The 23,438-nt window shown below is 48.3% G+C and overlaps 2 long non-coding RNA genes across 2 annotated transcripts; both read left to right on the top strand.

Annotated features, from left to right (window-relative positions):
* The first annotated feature begins 680 nt into the window (after positions 1 to 680).
* Positions 681 to 3,468, top strand: LOC116966265. The gene is made up of 3 exons (XR_004409953.1): positions 681 to 738; positions 1,318 to 1,371; positions 3,208 to 3,468. It is a non-coding gene; the product is annotated as an uncharacterized LOC116966265 (long non-coding RNA).
* Positions 3,469 to 8,280: 4,812 nt separating this feature from the next.
* LOC116966269 lies at positions 8,281 to 10,660 on the top strand. The gene is made up of 3 exons (XR_004409957.1): positions 8,281 to 8,319; positions 10,401 to 10,403; positions 10,649 to 10,660. It is a non-coding gene; the product is annotated as an uncharacterized LOC116966269 (long non-coding RNA).
* The last annotated feature ends 12,778 nt before the right edge of the window (positions 10,661 to 23,438 follow it).

Raw genomic sequence — 23,438 nt, 5'->3', positions numbered from 1 at the left:
CCTCTCTGCTCTTTTGTGAAGGTGACCAATTAATGTTAGTTTCACTTCCACTTTCTCTGCCCTACTCCATCAGTCTGAAGAAGGATCTCGACCTGAAACATTATCTGTCCATTCCCTTTACAGGCAGGCAGATGGTGCCTGACCCACAGAGTAACTCCAGCACTTTGTTTTAGACCAGGTTACATCCCCTGGTTAAAGTAATCCTAGTTGCCTCCTGTTGCAGGGAAAGTAGTTTAATGTTGATGACACTTGTGTTTAAATCATTACAATTAAGTAATCTTGCCCCTTCCATTCACCCAACTGTAGCTTTGTTTGGAATTGGTCTAAATCTATATTTGGTTTAGTATGTTTGTCTGTGTTGCCAGAATCCATTTCCTCTCCTCTCTGCTCCTTTCTAAAGGGGTGACCAATTAGTGTTAGTTTCCACCCAGGATCTCCAAAGACTGGGTCTTCTGATGCTGGAAGAGTCTGCCAGGGTTAGACTATCTTCCCCATTCTGCCAAACGTTGCATAAACTGGGCCAAACGTCACTGCTGTTCCGTTACTTGTACGTCTCATTTAATTCAAAGTATTTCTTTGTCGGTTAAAGTAGTATCTGGTTTGTCATGGTGTGTTTCTCCAGATATTTGAACTGCCTGTATGCTCCTATCTGTTTCTGTTTGTGCTCAGGGTTTCAATATCCATGGTAAAGGGCATGGTATCGGGGGCAGTGTCGGGGTGAACACTTCATGTGACATGGTAAGTTTCACATTATGGACACAGTGTGGAAACAGCCCCTTTGACCCACCGAGTCCGCACCGACCAGCGACCCCTGCACATTAACACGTCTGTTAAAGGGCACGGTATCAGGGGCAGTGTCGGGGAGAACACTTCATGTGACGTAAGTTTCACATTATGGACACAGTGTGGAAACAGCCCCTTTGGCCCACCGAGTCCGCACCGACCAGCGATCCCCGCACAATAACACTATCCTACACACACTAGGGACAATGTTACATTTATACCAAGTCAATTAACCTATAAACCTGCACATCTTTGGATAGTGGGAGGAAAGTGAAGATCTCTGAGAAAACCCACTTGGTCACTGGGAGAACGTGCAAACTCCGTACAGACAGCACCCGTGTCTCTGGCGCTGTAAGGCAACAACTCTACCACTGTGCTACTGTGCTGCCCTTCAACAAAGCTGGCACGTTGCTGTGCCAGTGAATTACAGTAGTCAATGTATTCTGCTACCCTGTAGGATTCACTACAGTCCTTTCAATGGCTCATCCTGTTTCTCATGACATTGAATTTCAATTGGAATCTCTTCCTCTCTAGGTGTCCAGTGTGAAGGAGGATGTCAGCAGACTTCAAATCACTAACGTGACATTGGTTTGTTATGTATATAACTTGTTCTATGTGAATATGGTTATGGAGTTGGTACAAAGGTAAGGCCCCTGTTTAGAACCTTCTCTTGGGCTTCAGTGTGGATGAAGGTTTGGGAAAGATTAACAATTGTTTTCTCTAATTGGGCTCAGCCTGTCTCAGCTTGGGGCCCACTTTAGTTTAAAGATTACATTGCCCCTTCCCCTCATTAGGGTTTATTCACTAAAGTTGTGGTCTGGACCTACTTGAAGGAGTTTAACAGGGACCACTGGTATGTACTTGTGTCTCTATTTAGTAGTGAGTTTCTGCCTGTACCTGGGGCTGTTGGTCAGGGTGGGGACAGTGAGTGGGATGTATGGGGGGGTGGGGACAGTGAGGGGGGTGTATGGGGGGCGGGGGATGTAAACGGGTCCTTTTCACAATGGCAGGCAGTGACTAGTGGGGTACCGCAAGGCTCAGTGCTGGGACCCCAGCTATTTACAATATATATTAATGATCTGGATGAGGGAATTGAAGGCAACATCTCCAAGTTTGCAGATGACACTAAGCTGGGGGGCAGTGTTAGCTGTGAGGAGGATGCTAGGAGGCTGCAAGGTGACTTGGATAGGCTGGGTGAGTGGGCAAATGTTTGGCAGATGCAGTATAATGTGGATAAATGTGAGGTTATCCATTGATCGGGTGCAATGGGCCGGGTAGCCGGGTGTAATGGGCCGGGTGCAATGGGCCGGGTATCTGGGTGCAATGGGCCGGGTATCTGGGTGCAATGGGCCGGGTATCTGGGTGCATTGGGCCGGGTATCTGGGTGCATTGGGCCGGGTATCTGGGTGCATTGGGCCGGGTATCTGGGTGCAGTGGGCCGGGTGCAGTGGGCCGGGTGCAGTGGGCCGGGTATCGGGGTGTAATGGGCCGGGTGCAGTGGGCCGGGTGCAGTGGGCCGGGTAGCCGGGTGTAATGGGCCGGGTGCAGTGGGCCGGGTGCAGTGGGCCGGGTATCTGGGTGTAATGGGCCGGGTATCTGGGTGCAGTGGGCCGGGTGCAGTGGGCCGGGTATCTGGGTGTAATGGGCCGGGTGCAGTGGGCCGGGTATCTGGGTGCAGTGGGCCGGGTGCAGTGGGCCGGGTATCCAGGTGCAGAGGGCCGGGTGCAATGGGCCGGGTGCAATGGGCCGGGTATCCGGGTGCAGTGGGACCAGAAGGGATAAAAGGGAATGTGATTTGGAGATGGGGATGAGTGTACTGATGAAGGGACACCCCCTCTTTCCCTACACTCCCCACCCTGGTGCACCTCACTCAACACTCCGGTCACCCTACTGCTTTCCCCTCTAATGTCCACTCATCCCTGTCCCACATTCTCCTCTTTCCCAGATCCCTCTCTCTGGCTTTGCATGTCACACCTCTTCTTGTCTGACACTTGTCTCCTCTTCACCTCTAGCCTTTATCACTACTCCCCTATCTGCTAATTAGCCCCCAACTGTATCCAGCATCACTCACCAGGCTTTGTCCTGCTCCCATCTCTTTCCAGCTTTCTCCCAACTCCATCAGTTTGAAGAAAGGTCCTGATCAGAAACATCTGTCCATTCCTCTGCAGTCGGGAAGATGGTGCGTGACTCACTGAGTACCTCCAGCACTGTTTCTGACCTAGTTATTCCTTGGTTAAAGTTATCTGAGGGAAAGTGAGTTTAATAGTCATGGCTCTTGAGTCTTATTACAATTTACGAATCCTGCCCCTCCCATTCACCCTACTGTAGTTCTTTAGAGTTGGTCTAAATCTATATTTGGTTTGGCGAGTGTCTGTGTTGCTGCAATCTGTTTGCTCTGAATAATTAGTGTTTGTTTCCACCCAGGATCTCCAAGGACTGGACCTGTGCTGCTGGAAGTGTCTGCTGGGGTTAGACTGTCTCTTCCCGTTCTGCCAAATGTTGGCGTAAGATGGAATAAACTTCTTCCCCATTGCTGTTCTCCTGATACACAAGTCTCATTTAATGTTTTTGTCGGTTAAAGTAGAGTCTGGTCTGTTGTGGTCGGGTTTCCTCTGATATTGTGAACTGCTGCACGTCCTGTAACGTTCCTGCAACCTTATCCAGTCTATCTGGATTTGATCTTCATGGAGATGATGTGAAGGTAAGGCCCCTATTTCAATCCCTCTTTTGGTTTCAGTGGGGATAAGATTTTGAAAGATTAACAATGGGGTTTCCTATTTATTTTTGGTCAAGGGTTTTATAATTCAGGATGCTGGATCTTTAGCAATAAAAGCAGAGTTGGAGGAACTCGATGGGTCAGACAGCATCTGTAGGTTGGCTCAGAGATTTGTAGGTTAATTGGTTTTAGTAAACTGTCCCTAGTGTGTAGGATAGTGCTAGTGTATGGGGTGATCACTGGATTGTGCACTCGCTGGGCAAGAGGCTCAGTTAATTGGGTTTAGTAAACTGTGTCCAGTGTGTAGGATAGTGCTAGTGCATGGGGTGATCGTTGGGCCAGAGGCTCAGTTAATTGGGTTTAGTAAACTGTCCCTAGTGTGTAGGATAGTGCTAGTGTACGGGGTGATCACTGGATTGTGCACTCGCTGGGCCAGAGGCTCAGAGATTTGTAGGTTAATTGGTTTTAGTAAACTGTGTCTAGTGTGTAGGATAATGCCAGTATACGGGGTAATCGCTGGATTGTGCAGACTCGCTGGGCCAGACGGCCGGTTTCCACACTATCTCTAATTATTTTTTATTCACGGTTCTTTCAATTCGAGGCGCTGGAATCTTGAGCATAAACAACAGTGCTGGAGGAACTTGGTGGGTCAGGCAGCATCTGAAGAAATGGACAGATGACTAATCAGGTCGGGAGCCTTCAGACTGAAATACGGGAGAAAGCTGGAAATGAGGTGGGGGTGGGGCACTGCCTGACAGGTGATGGGTGGATACAGGTGAGTGGGTGATGGACAGATGGGTGGATACAGGTGAGTGGGAGATGGGTGGATACAGGTGAGAGGGTGATGGACAGATGGGTGGATACAGGTGAGAGGGTGATGGGCAGATGGGTGGATACAGGTGAGTGGGAGATGGGTGGATACATGGGAGTGAGTGATGGGCAGATGGGTGGAGTAAGTGACAAAGGCTGAAGGTGAAAGTGATAAAACATGTTGGATAAGGACAAGAACTGTGACATGTAACACCAGGAAGGTAAAAGGGAAATCTGGGACAAGGAGATGAGAGAAGAGTGTACTTCCCTTCACCTCCCCCAACACTGTACTAGTTGACTGACTAACTAATTGACTGACTAACTAGTTAAATGACTAACTAATTAACTCACTAACTAACCAACTAACACTGGTCCTTTCCCTTCCTCTGTACGCTCATCTCTCAAACAGTCCCATATTTCCCACTCTCTCTTCAACCCATATCTCTCCTGGTTATTTGACATTTTGTCCCTTTCACCTTGAGTCTTTGGCACTCACTCCATCCATATGCTAATCACCCTCACATTGAGTCTAGAAGTTGGGATGTAATGTTAAAATTGTACAAGGCATTGGTGAGACCAATTCTGGAGTATGGTGTACAATTTTGGACGCCTAATTATAGGAAGGATGTCAACAAAATAGAGAGAGTGCAGAGGAGATTTATTAGAATGTTGCCTGGGTTTCAGCAACTAAGTTACAGAGGAAGGTTGAACAAGTTAGGTATTTTCTTTGGAGTGCAGAAGGTTAAGGGGGGACTTGATAGAGGTCTTTAAAATGATGAGAGGGCTAGACAGAGTTGACGTGGATAAGCTTTTCCCACTGAGAGTAGGGAAGATTCAAACAAGAGGACATGACTTGAGAATTAAGGGACAGAAGTTTAGGGGTAACATGAGGGGGAACTTCTTTACTCAGAGTGGTAGGTGTGTGGAATGAGCTTCCAGTGGAAGTGGTGGAGGCAGGTTCGATTTTATCATTTAAAAATAAATTGGATAGGTATATGGACGGGAAAGGAATGGAGGGTTATGGTCTGAGTGCAGGTAGATGGGAATAGGTGAAAATAAGTGTTCGGCATGGACTAAAAGGGCCGAGATGGCCTGTTTCCGTGCTGTGATTGTTATATGGTTATATGGTATCACCTATTTACATGCTAGCTTTGTCCTGCGTGCCTCTGCCTCTTTTCACTCTTTCATCGGTCTGAGGAAGGTTGCTGATCTGAGGTGTCATCTGTCCATTTACTTGCAGTCAGGCAGATTGTGCCTCCAGCACTTTGTCTTTGGACAGAGCCATGTTCCCTGGTTGTAGTTGGCTCCTGTTACAGGGAATGTAGAGTTTAATATTTGTGGTGTATTAATTTGACTGTTTTGTACATTTTTGTCAGTTCTCGGGATCTGGTCTTTCTGGAGATTACTTTAAGGTAAGGCCCCTGTTTCAAAACCTCTCTTGGGTTTGTGTTTGGGGAAAGATTGGGCAGCACAGAGTTAGAGTTGCTGCCTCACAGCGACAGAGACCTGGGTTCAATCCTGACAACATGTGTGGTCTGTATAGTTTTTATGTTCTGCCTGTGATCATGTGGGTTTTCTCCAGTTCTGGCTTCCAACACCAAAGACACCGACAACATGTGTTGTCTGTATAGTTTGTATGTTCTGCCTGTTCTAGCCCCTAGAGCTCTATCTAACTCTCTCTTAAATCAATCCAGTGATTTGGCCTCCACTGCCCTCTGTGGCAGGGAATTCCACAAATTCACAACTCTCTGGGTGAAAAAGTTTTTTCTCACCTCCGTCTTAAATGGCCTCCCCTTTATTCTAAGACTGTGCGTGGCCCCTGGTTCTGGACTCGCCCAACATTGGGAACATTTTTCCTGCATCTAGCTTGTCCAGTCCTTTTATAATTTTATATGTTTCTATAAGGTCTCCCCCTCATCCTTCTGAACTCCAGTGAATACAAGCCCAGTCTTTTCAATCTTTCCTCATATGACAGTCCCGCCATCCCAGGGATCAATCTGGTGAACCTACGCTGGGCTCCTTCAATCACAAGGATGTCCTTCCTCAAATTAGGAGACCAAAACTGTACACAATACTCCAGGTGTGGTCTCACCAGAGCCCTATACAACTGCAGAAGAACCTCTTTACTTCTATACTGAAATCCTCTTGTTAGGGTGATGGGAACCCCCTCTTTCCCAGCACCCGCCCCCCCCCCCCACCCTGGTGATGGGAACCCCCTCTTTCCCTGCCCCCCTGGTGATGGTAACCCCCTCTTTCCCAGCACCCACCCTGGTGATGGGAACCCCCTCTTTCCCTGCATCCCCCCCCTGGTGATGGGAATCCCCTCTTCCCCCCCCCCCACCCTGGTGATGGGAACCCCCTCTTTCCCTGCACCCCCCACCCTGGTGTTGGGAACCCCCTCTTTCCCTGCTCCCCCACCCTGGTGATGGGAATCCCCTCTCCCCCCCCCCCCCTGGTGATGGGAACCCCCTCTTTCCCTGCCCCCCCCCACCCTGGTGATGGGAACCCCCTCTCCCCCCCCCCCCCTGGTGATGTGAACCCCCTCTTTCTCTGCACCCCCACCCTGGTGTGAACACTTCCCTCAACACCTTGGTCACTCTGCTCCTTCCCTCTCTATGCTCACCTCCCAAACCAGTCTCATATTTCACTCTATCCACTTCCACCCGTATCCCTCCCTCCAGCTTTACGTTTCACTCTTCTCATCTGTTGCACCTTTTGTCTCCTTGTCACCTCGAGCCAATGTCACAACCCATCACCCTCTCTCCCCTGTATCCATGAATCATATAACAGGCTTTGTCCTGCTCCCACCTCTTTCCCACTTTCTCTGCCCAACTCCATCAGTCTGAAAGGGTCCCAACAGGAAGCGACAGCATCTGTCCATTCCCTTTGTGGTCGGGTAGATGGTGCCTGATCTGCCAAGTACCTCCAGCACTTTGTTTTGGACCAGGTTACATTCCCTGGTTAAAGTAATCCTAGTTGGCTGCTGTTGCAGGGAAAGTAGTTTAATGTTGATGACATTTGACGTCTCATTACAAATTATCAATCCTGTCATTCACCCGACTGTAGTTTTGGAATTGGTCCAAATCTACATTTGGTTTGAGTGCGTTTGTTGCCAGAATCCATTTCCTCTCCTCTCTGCTCTTTTGTGAAGGTGACCAATTAGTGTTAGTTTCACTTCCACTTTCTCTGCCCTACTCCATCAGTCTGAAGAAGGATCTCGACCTGAAACATTATCTGTCCATTCCCTTTACAGGCAGGCAGATGGTGCCTGACCCACAGAGTAACTCCAGCACTTTGTTTTAGACCAGGTTACATCCCCTGGTTAAAGTAATCCTAGTTGCCTCCTGTTGCAGGGAAAGTAGTTTAATGTTGATGACACTTGTGTTTAAATCATTACAATTAAGTAATCTTGCCCCTTCCATTCACCCAACTGTAGCTTTGTTTGGAATTGGTCTAAATCTATATTTGGTTTAGTATGTTTGTCTGTGTTGCCAGAATCCATTTCCTCTCCTCTCTGCTCCTTTCTAAAGGGGTGACCAATTAGTGTTAGTTTCCACCCAGGATCTCCAAAGACTGGGTCTTCTGATGCTGGAAGAGTCTGCCAGGGTTAGACTATCTTCCCCATTCTGCCAAATGTTGCATAAACTGGGCCAAACGTCACTGCTGTTCCGTTACTTGTACGTCTCATTTAATTCAAAGTATTTCTTTGTCGGTTAAAGTAGTATCTGGTTTGTCATGGTGTGTTTCTCCAGATATTTGAACTGCCTGTATGCTCCTATCTGTTTCTGTTTGTGCTCAGGGTTTCAATATCCATGGTAAAGGGCATGGTATCGGGGGCAGTGTCGGGGTGAACACTTCATGTGACATGGTAAGTTTCACATTATGGACACAGTGTGGAAACAGCCCCTTTGACCCACCGAGTCCGCACCGACCAGCGACCCCTGCACATTAACACGTCTGTTAAAGGGCACGGTATCAGGGGCAGTGTCGGGGAGAACACTTCATGTGACGTAAGTTTCACATTATGGACACAGTGTGGAAACAGCCCCTTTGGCCCACCGAGTCCGCACCGACCAGCGATCCCCGCACAATAACACTATCCTACACACACTAGGGACAATGTTACATTTATACCAAGTCAATTAACCTATAAACCTGCACATCTTTGGATAGTGGGAGGAAAGTGAAGATCTCTGAGAAAACCCACTTGGTCACTGGGAGAACGTGCAAACTCCGTACAGACAGCACCCGTGTCTCTGGCGCTGTAAGGCAACAACTCTACCACTGTGCTACTGTGCTGCCCTTCAACAAAGCTGGCACGTTGCTGTGCCAGTGAATTACAGTAGTCAATGTATTCTGCTACCCTGTAGGGTTCACTACAGTCCTTTCAATGGCTCATCCTGTTTCTCATGACATTGAATTTCAATTGGAATCTCTTCCTCTCTAGGTGTCCAGTGTGAAGGAGGATGTCGGCAAGACTTCAAATCACTAACGTGACATTGGTTTGTTATGTATATAACTTGTTCTATGTGAATATGGTTATGGAGTTGGTACAAAGGTAAGGCCCCTGTTTAGAACCTTCTCTTGGGCTTCAGTGTGGATGAAGGTTTGGGAAAGATTAACAATTGTTTTCTCTAATTGGGCTCAGCCTGTCTCAGCTTGGGGCCCACTTTAGTTTAAAGATTACATTGCCCCTTCCCCTCATTAGGGTTTATTCACTAAAGTTGTGGTCTGGACCTACTTGAAGGAGTTTAACAGGGACCACTGGTATGTACTTGTGTCTCTATTTAGTAGTGAGTTTCTGCCTGTACCTGGGGCTGTTGGTCAGGGTGGGGACAGTGAGTGGGATGTATGGGGGGGGTGGGGACAGTGAGGGGGGTGTATGGGGGGCGGGGGATGTAAACGGGTCCTTTTCACAATGGCAGGCAGTGACTAGTGGGGTACCGCAAGGCTCAGTGCTGGGACCCCAGCTATTTACAATATATATTAATGATCTGGATGAGGGAATTGAAGGCAACATCTCCAAGTTTGCAGATGACACTAAGCTGGGGGGCAGTGTTAGCTGTGAGGAGGATGCTAGGAGGCTGCAAGGTGACTTGGATAGGCTGGGTGAGTGGGCAAATGTTTGGCAGATGCAGTATAATGTGGATAAATGTGAGGTTATCCATTGATCGGGTGCAATGGGCCGGGTAGCCGGGTGTAATGGGCCGGGTGCAATGGGCCGGGTATCTGGGTGCAATGGGCCGGGTATCTGGGTGCAATGGGCCGGGTATCTGGGTGCATTGGGCCGGGTATCTGGGTGCATTGGGCCGGGTATCTGGGTGCATTGGGCCGGGTATCTGGGTGCAGTGGGCCGGGTGCAGTGGGCCGGGTGCAGTGGGCCGGGTATCTGGGTGTAATGGGCCGGGTGCAGTGGGCCGGGTGCAGTGGGCCGGGTATCTGGGTGTAATGGGCCGGGTGCAGTGGGCCGGGTGCAGTGGGCCGGGTATCTGGGTGTAATGGGCCGGGTATCTGGGTGCAGTGGGCCGGGTGCAGTGGGCCGGGTATCTGGGTGTAATGGGCCGGGTGCAGTGGGCCGGGTATCTGGGTGCAGTGGGCCGGGTGCAGTGGGCCGGGTATCCTGGTGCAGAGGGCCGGGTGCAATGGGCCGGGTGCAATGGGCCGGGTATCCGGGTGCAGTGGGACCAGAAGGGATAAAAGGGAATGTGATTTGGAGATGGGGATGAGTGTACTGATGAAGGGACACCCCCTCTTTCCCTACACTCCCCACCCTGGTGCACCTCACTCAACACTCCGGTCACCCTACTGCTTTCCCCTCTAATGTCCACTCATCCCTGTCCCACATTCTCCTCTTTCCCAGATCCCTCTCTCTGGCTTTGCATGTCACACCTCTTCTTGTCTGACACTTGTCTCCTCTTCACCTCTAGCCTTTATCACTACTCCCCTATCTGCTAATTAGCCCCCAACTGTATCCAGCATCACTCACCAGGCTTTGTCCTGCTCCCATCTCTTTCCAGCTTTCTCCCAACTCCATCAGTTTGAAGAAAGGTCCTGATCAGAAACATCTGTCCATTCCTCTGCAGTCGGGAAGATGGTGCGTGACTCACTGAGTACCTCCAGCACTGTTTCTGACCTAGTTATTCCTTGGTTAAAGTTATCTGAGGGAAAGTGAGTTTAATAGTCATGGCTCTTGAGTCTTATTACAATTTACGAATCCTGCCCCTCCCATTCACCCTACTGTAGTTCTTTAGAGTTGGTCTAAATCTATATTTGGTTTGGCGAGTGTCTGTGTTGCTGCAATCTGTTTGCTCTGAATAATTAGTGTTTGTTTCCACCCAGGATCTCCAAGGACTGGACCTGTGCTGCTGGAAGTGTCTGCTGGGGTTAGACTGTCTCTTCCCGTTCTGCCAAATGTTGGCGTAAGATGGAATAAACTTCTTCCCCATTGCTGTTCTCCTGATACACAAGTCTCATTTAATGTTTTTGTCGGTTAAAGTAGAGTCTGGTCTGTTGTGGTCGGGTTTCCTCTGATATTGTGAACTGCTGCACGTCCTGTAACGTTCCTGCAACCTTATCCAGTCTATCTGGATTTGATCTTCATGGAGATGATGTGAAGGTAAGGCCCCTATTTCAATCCCTCTTTTGGTTTCAGTGGGGATAAGATTTTGAAAGATTAACAATGGGGTTTCCTATTTATTTTTGGTCAAGGGTTTTATAATTCAGGATGCTGGATCTTTAGCAATAAAAGCAGAGTTGGAGGAACTCGATGGGTCAGACAGCATCTGTAGGTTGGCTCAGAGATTTGTAGGTTAATTGGTTTTAGTAAACTGTCCCTAGTGTGTAGGATAGTGCTAGTGTATGGGGTGATCACTGGATTGTGCACTCGCTGGGCAAGAGGCTCAGTTAATTGGGTTTAGTAAACTGTGTCCAGTGTGTAGGATAGTGCTAGTGCATGGGGTGATCGTTGGGCCAGAGGCTCAGTTAATTGGGTTTAGTAAACTGTCCCTAGTGTGTAGGATAGTGCTAGTGTACGGGGTGATCACTGGATTGTGCACTCGCTGGGCCAGAGGCTCAGAGATTTGTAGGTTAATTGGTTTTAGTAAACTGTCTAGTGTGTAGGATAATGCCAGTATACGGGGTAATCGCTGGATTGTGCAGACTCGCTGGGCCAGACGGCCGGTTTCCACACTATCTCTAATTATTTTTTATTCACGGTTCTTTCAATTCGAGGCGCTGGAATCTTGAGCATAAACAACAGTGCTGGAGGAACTTGGTGGGTCAGGCAGCATCTGAAGAAATGGACAGATGACTAATCAGGTCGGGAGCCTTCAGACTTAAATACGGGAGAAAGCTGGAATTGTGGTGGGGGGGGGGCACTGCCTGACAGGTGATGGGTGGATACAGGTGAGTGGGTGATGGACAGATGGGTGGATACAGGTGAGTGGGAGATGGGTGGATACAGGTGAGAGGGTGATGGACAGATGGGTGGATACAGGTGAGAGGGTGATGGGCAGATGGGTGGATACAGGTGAGTGGGAGATGGGTGGATACATGGGAGTGAGTGATGGGCAGATGGGTGGAGTAAGTGACAAAGGCTGAAGGTGAAAGTGATAAAACATGTTGGATAAGGACAAGAACTGTGACATGTAACACCAGGAAGGTAAAAGGGAAATCTGGGACAAGGAGATGAGAGAAGAGTGTACTTCCCTTCACCTCCCCCAACACTGTACTAGTTGACTGACTAACTAATTGACTGACTAACTAGTTAAATGACTAACTAATTAACTCACTAACTAACCAACTAACACTGGTCCTTTCCCTTCCTCTGTACGCTCATCTCTCAAACAGTCCCATATTTCCCACTCTCTCTTCAACCCATATCTCTCCTGGTTATTTGACATTTTGTCCCTTTCACCTTGAGTCTTTGGCACTCACTCCATCCATATGCTAATCACCCTCACATTGAGTCTAGAAGTTGGGATGTAATGTTAAAATTGTACAAGGCATTGGTGAGACCAATTCTGGAGTATGGTGTACAATTTTGGACGCCTAATTATAGGAAGGATGTCAACAAAATAGAGAGAGTGCAGAGGAGATTTATTAGAATGTTGCCTGGGTTTCAGCAACTAAGTTACAGAGGAAGGTTGAACAAGTTAGGTATTTTCTTTGGAGTGCAGAAGGTTAAGGGGGGACTTGATAGAGGTCTTTAAAATGATGAGAGGGCTAGACAGAGTTGACGTGGATAAGCTTTTCCCACTGAGAGTAGGGAAGATTCAAACAAGAGGACATGACTTGAGAATTAAGGGACAGAAGTTTAGGGGTAACATGAGGGGGAACTTCTTTACTCAGAGTGGTAGGTGTGTGGAATGAGCTTCCAGTGGAAGTGGTGGAGGCAGGTTCGATTTTATCATTTAAAAATAAATTGGATAGGTATATGGACGGGAAAGGAATGGAGGGTTATGGTCTGAGTGCAGGTAGATGGGAATAGGTGAAAATAAGTGTTCGGCATGGACTAAAAGGGCCGAGATGGCCTGTTTCCGTGCTGTGATTGTTATATGGTTATATGGTATCACCTATTTACATGCTAGCTTTGTCCTGCGTGCCTCTGCCTCTTTTCACTCTTTCATCGGTCTGAGGAAGGTTGCTGATCTGAGGTGTCATCTGTCCATTTACTTGCAGTCAGGCAGATTGTGCCTCCAGCACTTTGTCTTTGGACAGAGCCATGTTCCCTGGTTGTAGTTGGCTCCTGTTACAGGGAATGTAGAGTTTAATATTTGTGGTGTATTAATTTGACTGTTTTGTACATTTTTGTCAGTTCTCGGGATCTGGTCTTTCTGGAGATTACTTTAAGGTAAGGCCCCTGTTTCAAAACCTCTCTTGGGTTTGTGTTTGGGGAAAGATTGGGCAGCACAGAGTTAGAGTTGCTGCCTCACAGCGACAGAGACCTGGGTTCAATCCTGACAACATGTGTGGTCTGTATAGTTTTTATGTTCTGCCTGTGATCATGTGGGTTTTCTCCAGTTCTGGCTTCCAACACCAAAGACACCGACAACATGTGTTGTCTGTATAGTTTGTATGTTCTGCCTGTTCTAGCCCCTAGAGCTCTATCTAACTCTCTCTTAAATCAATCCAGTGATTTGGCCTCCACTGCCCTCTGTGGCAGGGAATTCCACAAATTCACAACTCTCTGGGTGAAAAAGTTTTTTCTCACCTCCGTCTTAAATGGCCTCCCCTTTATTCTAAGACTGTGCGTGGCCCCTGGTTCTGGACTCGCCCAACATTGGGAACATTTTTCCTGCATCTAGCTTGTCCAGTCCTTTTATAATTTTATATGTTTCTATAAGGTCTCCCCCTCATCCTTCTGAACTCCAGTGAATACAAGCCCAGTCTTTTCAATCTTTCCTCATATGACAGTCCCGCCATCCCAGGGATCAATCTGGTGAACCTACGCTGGGCTCCTTCAATCACAAGGATGTCCTTCCTCAAATTAGGAGACCAAAACTGTACACAATACTCCAGGTGTGGTCTCACCAGAGCCCTATACAACTGCAGAAGAACCTCTTTACTTCTATACTGAAATCCTCTTGTTAGGGTGATGGGAACCCCCTCTTTCCCAGCACCCGACCCCCCCCCCCCCCACCCTGGTGATGGGAACCCCCTCTTTCCCTGCCCCCCTGGTGATGGTAACCCCCCCTTTCCCAGCACCCACCCTGGTGATGGGAACCCCCTCTTTCCCTGCATCCCCCCCCCGGTGATGGGAATCCCCTCTTCCCCCCCCCCCACCCTGGTGATGGGAACCCCCTCTTTCCCTGCACCCCCCACCCTGGTGTTGGGAACCCCCTCTTTCCCTGCTCCCCCACCCTGGTGATGGGAATCCCCTCTCCCCCCCCCACCCTGGTGATGGGAACCCCCTCTTTCCCTGCCCCCCCCCCCCTGGTGATGTGAACCCCCTCTTTCTCTGCACCCCCACCCTGGTGTGAACACTTCCCTCAACACCTTGGTCACTCTGCTCCTTCCCTCTCTATGCTCACCTCCCAAACCAGTCTCATATTTCACTCTATCCCCTTCCACCCGTATCCCTCCCTCCAGCTTTACGTTTCACTCTTCTCATCTGTTGCACCTTTTGTCTCCTTGTCACCTCGAGCCAATGTCACAACCCATCACCCTCTCTCCCCTGTATCCATGAATCATATAACAGGCTTTGTCCTGCTCCCACCTCTTTCCCACTTTCTCTGCCCAACTCCATCAGTCTGAAAGGGTCCCAACAGGAAGCGACAGCATCTGTCCATTCCCTTTGTGGTCGGGTAGATGGTGCCTGATCTGCCAAGTACCTCCAGCACTTTGTTTTGGACCAGGTTACATTCCCTGGTTAAAGTAATCCTAGTTGGCTGCTGTTGCAGGGAAAGTAGTTTAATGTTGATGACATTTGACGTCTCATTACAAATTATCAATCCTGTCATTCACCCGACTGTAGTTTTGGAATTGGTCCAAATCTACATTTGGTTTGAGTGCGTTTGTTGCCAGAATCCATTTCCTCTCCTCTCTGCTCTTTTGTGAAGGTGACCAATTAGTGTTAGTTTCACTTCCACTTTCTCTGCCCTACTCCATCAGTCTGAAGAAGGATCTCGACCTGAAACATTATCTGTCCATTCCCTTTACAGGCAGGCAGATGGTGCCTGACCCACAGAGTAACTCCAGCACTTTGTTTTAGACCAGGTTACATCCCCTGGTTAAAGTAATCCTAGTTGCCTCCTGTTGCAGGGAAAGTAGTTTAATGTTGATGACACTTGTGTTTAAATCATTACAATTAAGTAATCTTGCCCCTTCCATTCACCCAACTGTAGCTTTGTTTGGAATTGGTCTAAATCTATATTTGGTTTAGTATGTTTGTCTGTGTTGCCAGAATCCATTTCCTCTCCTCTCTGCTCCTTTCTAAAGGGGTGACCAATTAGTGTTAGTTTCCACCCAGGATCTCCAAAGACTGGGTCTTCTGATGCTGGAAGAGTCTGCCAGGGTTAGACTATCTTCCCCATTCTGCCAAATGTTGCATAAACTGGGCCAAACGTCACTGCTGTTCCGTTACTTGTACGTCTCATTTAATTCAAAGTATTTCTTTGTCGGTTAAAGTAGTATCTGGTTTGTCATGGTGTGTTTCTCCAGATATTTGAACTGCCTGTATGCTCCTATCTGTTTCTGTTTGTGCTCAAGGTTTCAATGTCCATGTTAAAGGGCATGGTATCGGGGGCAGTGTCGGGGTGAACACTTCATGTGACATGGTAAGTTTCACATTATGGACACAGTGTGGAAACAGCCCCTTTGACCCACCGAGTCCGCACCGACCAGCGATCCCTGCACAATAACACATCTGTTAAAGGCACGGTATCGGGGGCAGTGTCGGGGTGAACACATAGAAACATAGAAATTAGGTGCAGGAGTAGGCCATTCGGCCCTTCGAGCCTGCACCGCCATTCAATATGATCATGGCTGATCATCCAACTCAGTATCCCGTACCTGCCTTCTCTCCATACCCTCTGATCCCTTTAGCCACAAGGGCCACATCTAACTCCCTCTTAAATATAGCCAATGAACTGGCCTCGACTACCCTCTGTGGCAGAGAGTTCCAGAGATTCACCACTCTCTGTGTGAAAAAAGTTCTTCTCATCTCGGTTTTAAAGGATTTCCCCCTTATCCTTAAGCTGTGACCCCTTGTCCTGGACTTCCCCAACATCGGGAGCAATCTTCCTGCATCTAGCCTGTCCAACCCCTTAAGAATTTTGTAAGTTTCTATAAGATCCCCCCTCAATCTTCTAAATTCTAGAGAGTATAAACCAAGTCTATCCAGTCTTTCTTCATAAGACAGTCCTGACATCCCAAGAATCAGTCTGGTGAACCTTCTTTGCACTCCCTCTATGGCAAGAATGTCTTTCCTCAGATTTGAAGACCAAAACTGTACGCAATACTCCAGGCGTGGTCTCACCAAGACCCTGTACAACTGCAGTAGAACCTCCCTGCTCCTATACTCAAATCCTTTTGCTATGAAAGCTAACATACCATTCGCTTTCTTCACTGCCTGCTACACCTGCATGCCCACTTTCAATGACTGGTGTACCATGACACCCAGGTCTCGCTGCATCTCCCCTTTTCCTAGTCGCCCACCTTCATGTAACATGGTAAGTTTCACATTTAGAGACACAGTGTGAATACAGGCCCCTTTGACCCACCGAGTCCGCACCGACCAGCGATCCCCGCACAATAACACGTCTGTTAAAGGGCACGGTATCAGGGGCAGTGTCGGGGAGAACACTTCATGTAACATGGTAAGTTTCACATTTAGAGACACAGCATGGATACAGCCCCTTTGACCCACCGAGTCCACACTACCCAGCGATCCCCGCACAATAACACATCTGTTAAAGGGCACGGTATCAGGGGCAGTGTCGGGGAGAACACTTCATGTAACATGGTAAGTTTCACATTATGGACACAGTGTGGAAACAGGCCCTTTGGCCCACCGAGTCCGCACCGACCAGCGATCCCTGCACAATAACACTATCCTACACACACTAGGGACAATGTTACATTTATACCAAGTCAATTAACCTATAAACCTGCACATCTTTGGATAGTGGGAGGAAAGTGAAGATCTCTGAGAAAACCCACTTGGTCACTGGGAGAACGTGCAAACTCCGTACAGACAGCACCCGTGTCTCTGGCGCTGTAAGGCAACAACTCTACCACTGTGCCACTGTGCTGCCCTTCAACAAAGCTGGCATGTTGCTGTGCCAGTGAATTACAGTAGTCAATGTATTCTGCTACCCTGTAGGATTCACTTCAATCCTTTCAATGGCTGATCCTGTTTCTCATGACATTGAATTTCAATTGGAATCTCTTCCTCTCTAGGTGTCCAGTGTGAAGGAGGATGTCGGCAAGACTTCAAATCACTAACGTGACATTGGTTTGTTATGTATATAACTTGTTCTATGTGAATATGGTTATGGAGTTGGTACAAAGGTAAGGCCCCTGTTTAGAACCTTCTCTTGGGCTTCAGTGTGGATGAAGGTTTGGGAAAGATTAACAATTGTTTTCTCTAATTGGGCTCAGCCTGTCTCAGCTTGGGGCCCACTTTAGTTTAAAGATTACATTGCCCCTTCCCCTCATTAGGGTTTATTCACTAAAGTTGTGGTCTGGACCTACTTGAAGGAGTTTAACAGGGACCACTGGTATGTACTTGTGTCTCTATTTAGTAGTGAGTTTCTGCCTGTACCTGGGGCTGTTGGTCAGGGTGGGGACAGTGAGTGGGATGTATGGGGGGGTGGGGACAGTGAGGGGGGTGTATGGGGGGCGGGGGATGTAAACGGGTCCTTTTCACAATGGCAGGCAGTGACTAGTGGGGTACCGCAAGGCTCAGTGCTGGGACCCCAGCTATTTACAATATATATTAATGATCTGGATGAGGGAATTGAAGGCAACATCTCCAAGTTTGCAGATGACACTAAGCTGGGGGGCAGTGTTAGCTGTGAGGAGGATGCTAGGAGGCTGCAAGGTGACTTGGATAGGCTGGGTGAGTGGGCAAATGTTTGGCAGATGCAGTATAATGTGGATAAATGTGAGGTTATCCATTGATCGGGTGCAATGGGCCGGGTAGCCGGGTGTAATGGGCCGGATGCAATGGGCCGGGTATCTGGGTGCAATGGGCCGGGTATCTGGGTGCAATGGGCCGGGTATCTGGGTGCATTGGGCCGGGTATCTGGGTGCATTGGGCCGGGTATCTGGGTGCAGTGGGCCGGGTGCAGTGGGCCGGGTATCTGGGTGCAGTGGGCCGGGTGCAGTGGGCCGGGTATCCAGGTGCAGAGGGCCGGGTGCAATGGGCCGGGTATCTGGGTGCAATGGGCCGGGTGCAATGGGCCGGGTATCCGGGTGCAGTGGGACCAGAAGGGATAAAAGGGAATGTGATTTGGAGATGGGGATGAGTGTACTGATGAAGGGACACCCCCTCTTTCCCTACACTCCCCACCCTGGTGCACCTCACTCAACACTCCGGTCACCCTACTGCTTTCCCCTCTAATGTCCACTCATCCCTGTCCCACATTCTCCTCTTTCCCAGATCCCTCTCTCTGGCTTTGCATGTCACACCTCTTCTTGTCTGACACTTGTCTCCTCTTCACCTCTAGCCTTTATCACTACTCCCCTATCTGCTAATCAGCCCCCAACTGTATCCAGCATCACTCACCAGGCTTTGTCCTGCTCCCATCTCTTTCCAGCTTTCTCCCAACTCCATCAGTTTGAAGAAAGGTCCTGATCAGAAACATCTGTCCATTCCTCTGCAGTCGGGAAGATGGTGCGTGACTCACTGAGTACCTCCAGCACTGTTTCTGACCTAGTTATTCCTTGGTTAAAGTTATCTGAGGGAAAGTGAGTTTAATAGTCATGGCTCTTGAGTCTTATTACAATTTACGAATCCTGCCCCTCCCATTCACCCTACTGTAGTTCTTTAGAGTTGGTCTAAATCTATATTTGGTTTGGCGAGTGTCTGTGTTGCTGCAATCTGTTTGCTCTGAATAATTAGTGTTTGTTTCCACCCAGGATCTCCAAGGACTGGACCTGTGCTGCTGGAAGTGTCTGCTGGGGTTAGACTGTCTCTTCCCGTTCTGCCAAATGTTGGCGTAAGATGGAATAAACTTCTTCCCCATTGCTGTTCTCCTGATACACAAGTCTCATTTAATGTTTTTGTCGGTTAAAGTAGAGTCTGGTCTGTTGTGGTCGGGTTTCCTCTGATATTGTGAACTGCTGCACGTCCTGTAACGTTCCTGCAACCTTATCCAGTCTATCTGGATTTGATCTTCATGGAGATGATGTGAAGGTAAGGCCCCTATTTCAATCACTCTTTTGGTTTCAGTGGGGATAAGATTTTGAAAGATTAACAATGGGGTTTCCTATTTATTTTTGGTCAAGGGTTTTATAATTCAGGATGCTGGATCTTTAGCAATAAAAGCAGAGTTGGAGGAACTCGATGGGTCAGACAGCATCTGTAGGTTGGCTCAGAGATTTGTAGGTTAATTGGTTTTAGTAAACTGTCCCTAGTGTGTAGGTGCTAGTGTATGGGGTGATCACTGGATTGTGCACTCGCTGGGCAAGAGGCTCAGTTAATTGGGTTTAGTAAACTGTGTCCAGTGTGTAGGATAGTGCTAGTGCATGGGGTGATCGTTGGGCCAGAGGCTCAGTTAATTGGGTTTAGTAAACTGTCCCTAGTGTGTAGGATAGTGCTAGTGTACGGGGTGATCACTGGATTGTGCACTCGCTGGGCCAGAGGCTCAGAGATTTGTAGGTTAATTGGTTTTAGTAAACTGTGTCTAGTGTGTAGGATAATGCCAGTATACGGGGTAATCGCTGGATTGTGCAGACTCGCTGGGCCAGACGGCCGGTTTCCACACTATCTCTAATTATTTTTTATTCACGGTTCTTTCAATTCGAGGCGCTGGAATCTTGAGCATAAACAACAGTGCTGGAGGAACTTGGTGGGTCAGGCAGCATCTGAAGAAATGGACAGATGACTAATCAGGTCGGGAGCCTTCAGACTGAAATACGGGAGAAAGCTGGAAATGAGGTGGGGGTGGGGCACTGCCTGACAGGTGATGGGTGGATACAGGTGAGTGGGTGATGGACAGATGGGTGGATACAGGTGAGTGGGAGATGGGTGGATACAGGTGAGAGGGTGATGGACAGATGGGTGGATACAGGTGAGAGGGTGATGGGCAGATGGGTGGATACAGGTGAGTGGGAGATGGGTGGATACATGGGAGTGAGTGATGGGCAGATGGGTGGAGTAAGTGACAAAGGCTGAAGGTGAAAGTGATAAAACATGTTGGATAAGGACAAGAACTGTGACATGTAACACCAGGAAGGTAAAAGGGAAATCTGGGACAAGGAGATGAGAGAAGAGTGTACTTCCCTTCACCTCCCCCAACACTGTACTAGTTGACTGACTAACTAATTGACTGACTAACTAGTTAAATGACTAACTAATTAACTCACTAACTAACCAACTAACACTGGTCCTTTCCCTTCCTCTGTACGCTCATCTCTCAAACAGTCCCATATTTCCCACTCTCTCTTCAACCCATATCTCTCCTGGTTATTTGACATTTTGTCCCTTTCACCTTGAGTCTTTGGCACTCACTCCATCCATATGCTAATCACCCTCACATTGAGTCTAGAAGTTGGGATGTAATGTTAAAATTGTACAAGGCATTGGTGAGACCAATTCTGGAGTATGGTGTACAATTTTGGACGCCTAATTATAGGAAGGATGTCAACAAAATAGAGAGAGTGCAGAGGAGATTTATTAGAATGTTGCCTGGGTTTCAGCAACTAAGTTACAGAGGAAGGTTGAACAAGTTAGGTATTTTCTTTGGAGTGCAGAAGGTTAAGGGGGGACTTGATAGAGGTCTTTAAAATGATGAGAGGGCTAGACAGAGTTGACGTGGATAAGCTTTTCCCACTGAGAGTAGGGAAGATTCAAACAAGAGGACATGACTTGAGAATTAAGGGACAGAAGTTTAGGGGTAACATGAGGGGGAACTTCTTTACTCAGAGTGGTAGGTGTGTGGAATGAGCTTCCAGTGGAAGTGGTGGAGGCAGGTTCGATTTTATCATTTAAAAATAAATTGGATAGGTATATGGACGGGAAAGGAATGGAGGGTTATGGTCTGAGTGCAGGTAGATGGGAATAGGTGAAAATAAGTGTTCGGCATGGACTAAAAGGGCCGAGATGGCCTGTTTCCGTGCTGTGATTGTTATATGGTTATATGGTATCACCTATTTACATGCTAGCTTTGTCCTGCGTGCCTCTGCCTCTTTTCACTCTTTCATCGGTCTGAGGAAGGTTGCTGATCTGAGGTGTCATCTGTCCATTTACTTGCAGTCAGGCAGATTGTGCCTCCAGCACTTTGTCTTTGGACAGAGCCATGTTCCCTGGTTGTAGTTGGCTCCTGTTACAGGGAATGTAGAGTTTAATATTTGTGGTGTATTAATTTGACTGTTTTGTACATTTTTGTCAGTTCTCGGGATCTGGTCTTTCTGGAGATTACTTTAAGGTAAGGCCCCTGTTTCAAAACCTCTCTTGGGTTTGTGTTTGGGGAAAGATTGGGCAGCACAGAGTTAGAGTTGCTGCCTCACAGCGACAGAGACCTGGGTTCAATCCTGACAACATGTGTGGTCTGTATAGTTTTTATGTTCTGCCTGTGATCATGTGGGTTTTCTCCAGTTCTGGCTTCCAACACCAAAGACACCGACAACATGTGTTGTCTGTATAGTTTGTATGTTCTGCCTGTTCTAGCCCCTAGAGCTCTATCTAACTCTCTCTTAAATCAATCCAGTGATTTGGCCTCCACTGCCCTCTGTGGCAGGGAATTCCACAAATTCACAACTCTCTGGGTGAAAAAGTTTTTTCTCACCTCCGTCTTAAATGGCCTCCCCTTTATTCTAAGACTGTGCGTGGCCCCTGGTTCTGGACTCGCCCAACATTGGGAACATTTTTCCTGCATCTAGCTTGTCCAGTCCTTTTATAATTTTATATGTTTCTATAAGGTCTCCCCCTCATCCTTCTGAACTCCAGTGAATACAAGCCCAGTCTTTTCAATCTTTCCTCGTATGACAGTCCCGCCATCCCAGGGATCAATCTGGTGAACCTACGCTGGGCTCCTTCAATCACAAGGATGTCCTTCCTCAAATTAGGAGACCAAAACTGTACACAATACTCCAGGTGTGGTCTCACCAGAGCCCTATACAACTGCAGAAGAACCTCTTTACTTCTATACTGAAATCCTCTTGTTAGGGTGATGGGAACCCCCTCTTTCCCAGCACCCGACCCCCCCCCCCACCCTGGTGATGGGAACCCCCTCTTTCCCTGCCCCCCTGGTGATGGTAACCCCCTCTTTCCCAGCACCCACCCTGGTGATGGGAACCCCCTCTTTCCCTGCATCCCCCCCCTGGTGATGGGAATCCCCTCTTCCCCCCCCCCCACCCTGGTGATGGGAACCCCCTCTTTCCCTGCACCCCCCACCCTGGTGTTGGGAACCCCCTCTTTCCCTGCTCCCCCACCCTGGTGATGGGAATCCCCTCTCCCCCCCCCCCCCTGGTGATGGGAACCCCCTCTTTCCCTCCCCCCCCCACCCTGGTGATGGGAACCCCCTCTCCCCCCCCCCCCCCCTGGTGATGGGAACCCCCTCTTTCTCTGCACCCCCACCCTGGTGTGAACACTTCCCTCAACACCTTGGTCACTCTGCTCCTTCCCTCTCTATGCTCACCTCCCAAACCAGTCTCATATTTCACTCTATCCCCTTCCACCCGTATCCCTCCCTCCAGCTTTACGTTTCACTCTTCTCATCTGTTGCACCTTTTGTCTCCTTGTCACCTCTAGCCAATGTCACAACCCATCACCCTCTCTCCCCTGTATCCATGAATCATATAACAGGCTTTGTCCTGCTCCCACCTCTTTCCCACTTTCTCTGCCCAACTCCATCAGTCTGAAAGGGTCCCAACAGGAAGCGACAGCATCTGTCCATTCCCTTTGTGGTCGGGTAGATGGTGCCTGATCTGCCAAGTACCTCCAGCACTTTGTTTTGGACCAGGTTACATTCCCTGGTTAAAGTAATCCTAGTTGGCTGCTGTTGCAGGGAAAGTAGTTTAATGTTGATGACATTTGACGTCTCATTACAAATTATCAATCCTGTCATTCACCCGACTGTAGTTTTGGAATTGGTCCAAATCTACATTTGGTTTGAGTGTGTTTGTTGCCAGAATCCATTTCCTCTCCTCTCTGCTCTTTTGTGAAGGTGACCAATTAGTGTTAGTTTCACTTCCACTTTCTCTGCCCTACTCCATCAGTCTGAAGAAGGATCTCGACCTGAAACATTATCTGTCCATTCCCTTTACAGGCAGGCAGATGGTGCCTGACCCACAGAGTAACTCCAGCACTTTGTTTTAGACCAGGTTACATCCCCTGGTTAAAGTAATCCTAGTTGCCTCCTGTTGCAGGGAAAGTAGTTTAATGTTGATGACACTTGTGTTTAAATCATTACAATTAAGTAATCTTGCCCCTTCCATTCACCCAACTGTAGCTTTGTTTGGA

This window comes from Amblyraja radiata, chromosome 36, assembly GCF_010909765.2.
Source record: "Amblyraja radiata isolate CabotCenter1 chromosome 36, sAmbRad1.1.pri, whole genome shotgun sequence".
In the NCBI taxonomy this organism is placed as follows: Eukaryota; Metazoa; Chordata; class Chondrichthyes; order Rajiformes; family Rajidae; genus Amblyraja; species Amblyraja radiata.
This window is presented reverse-complemented; position numbering and strand designations above follow the sequence as displayed.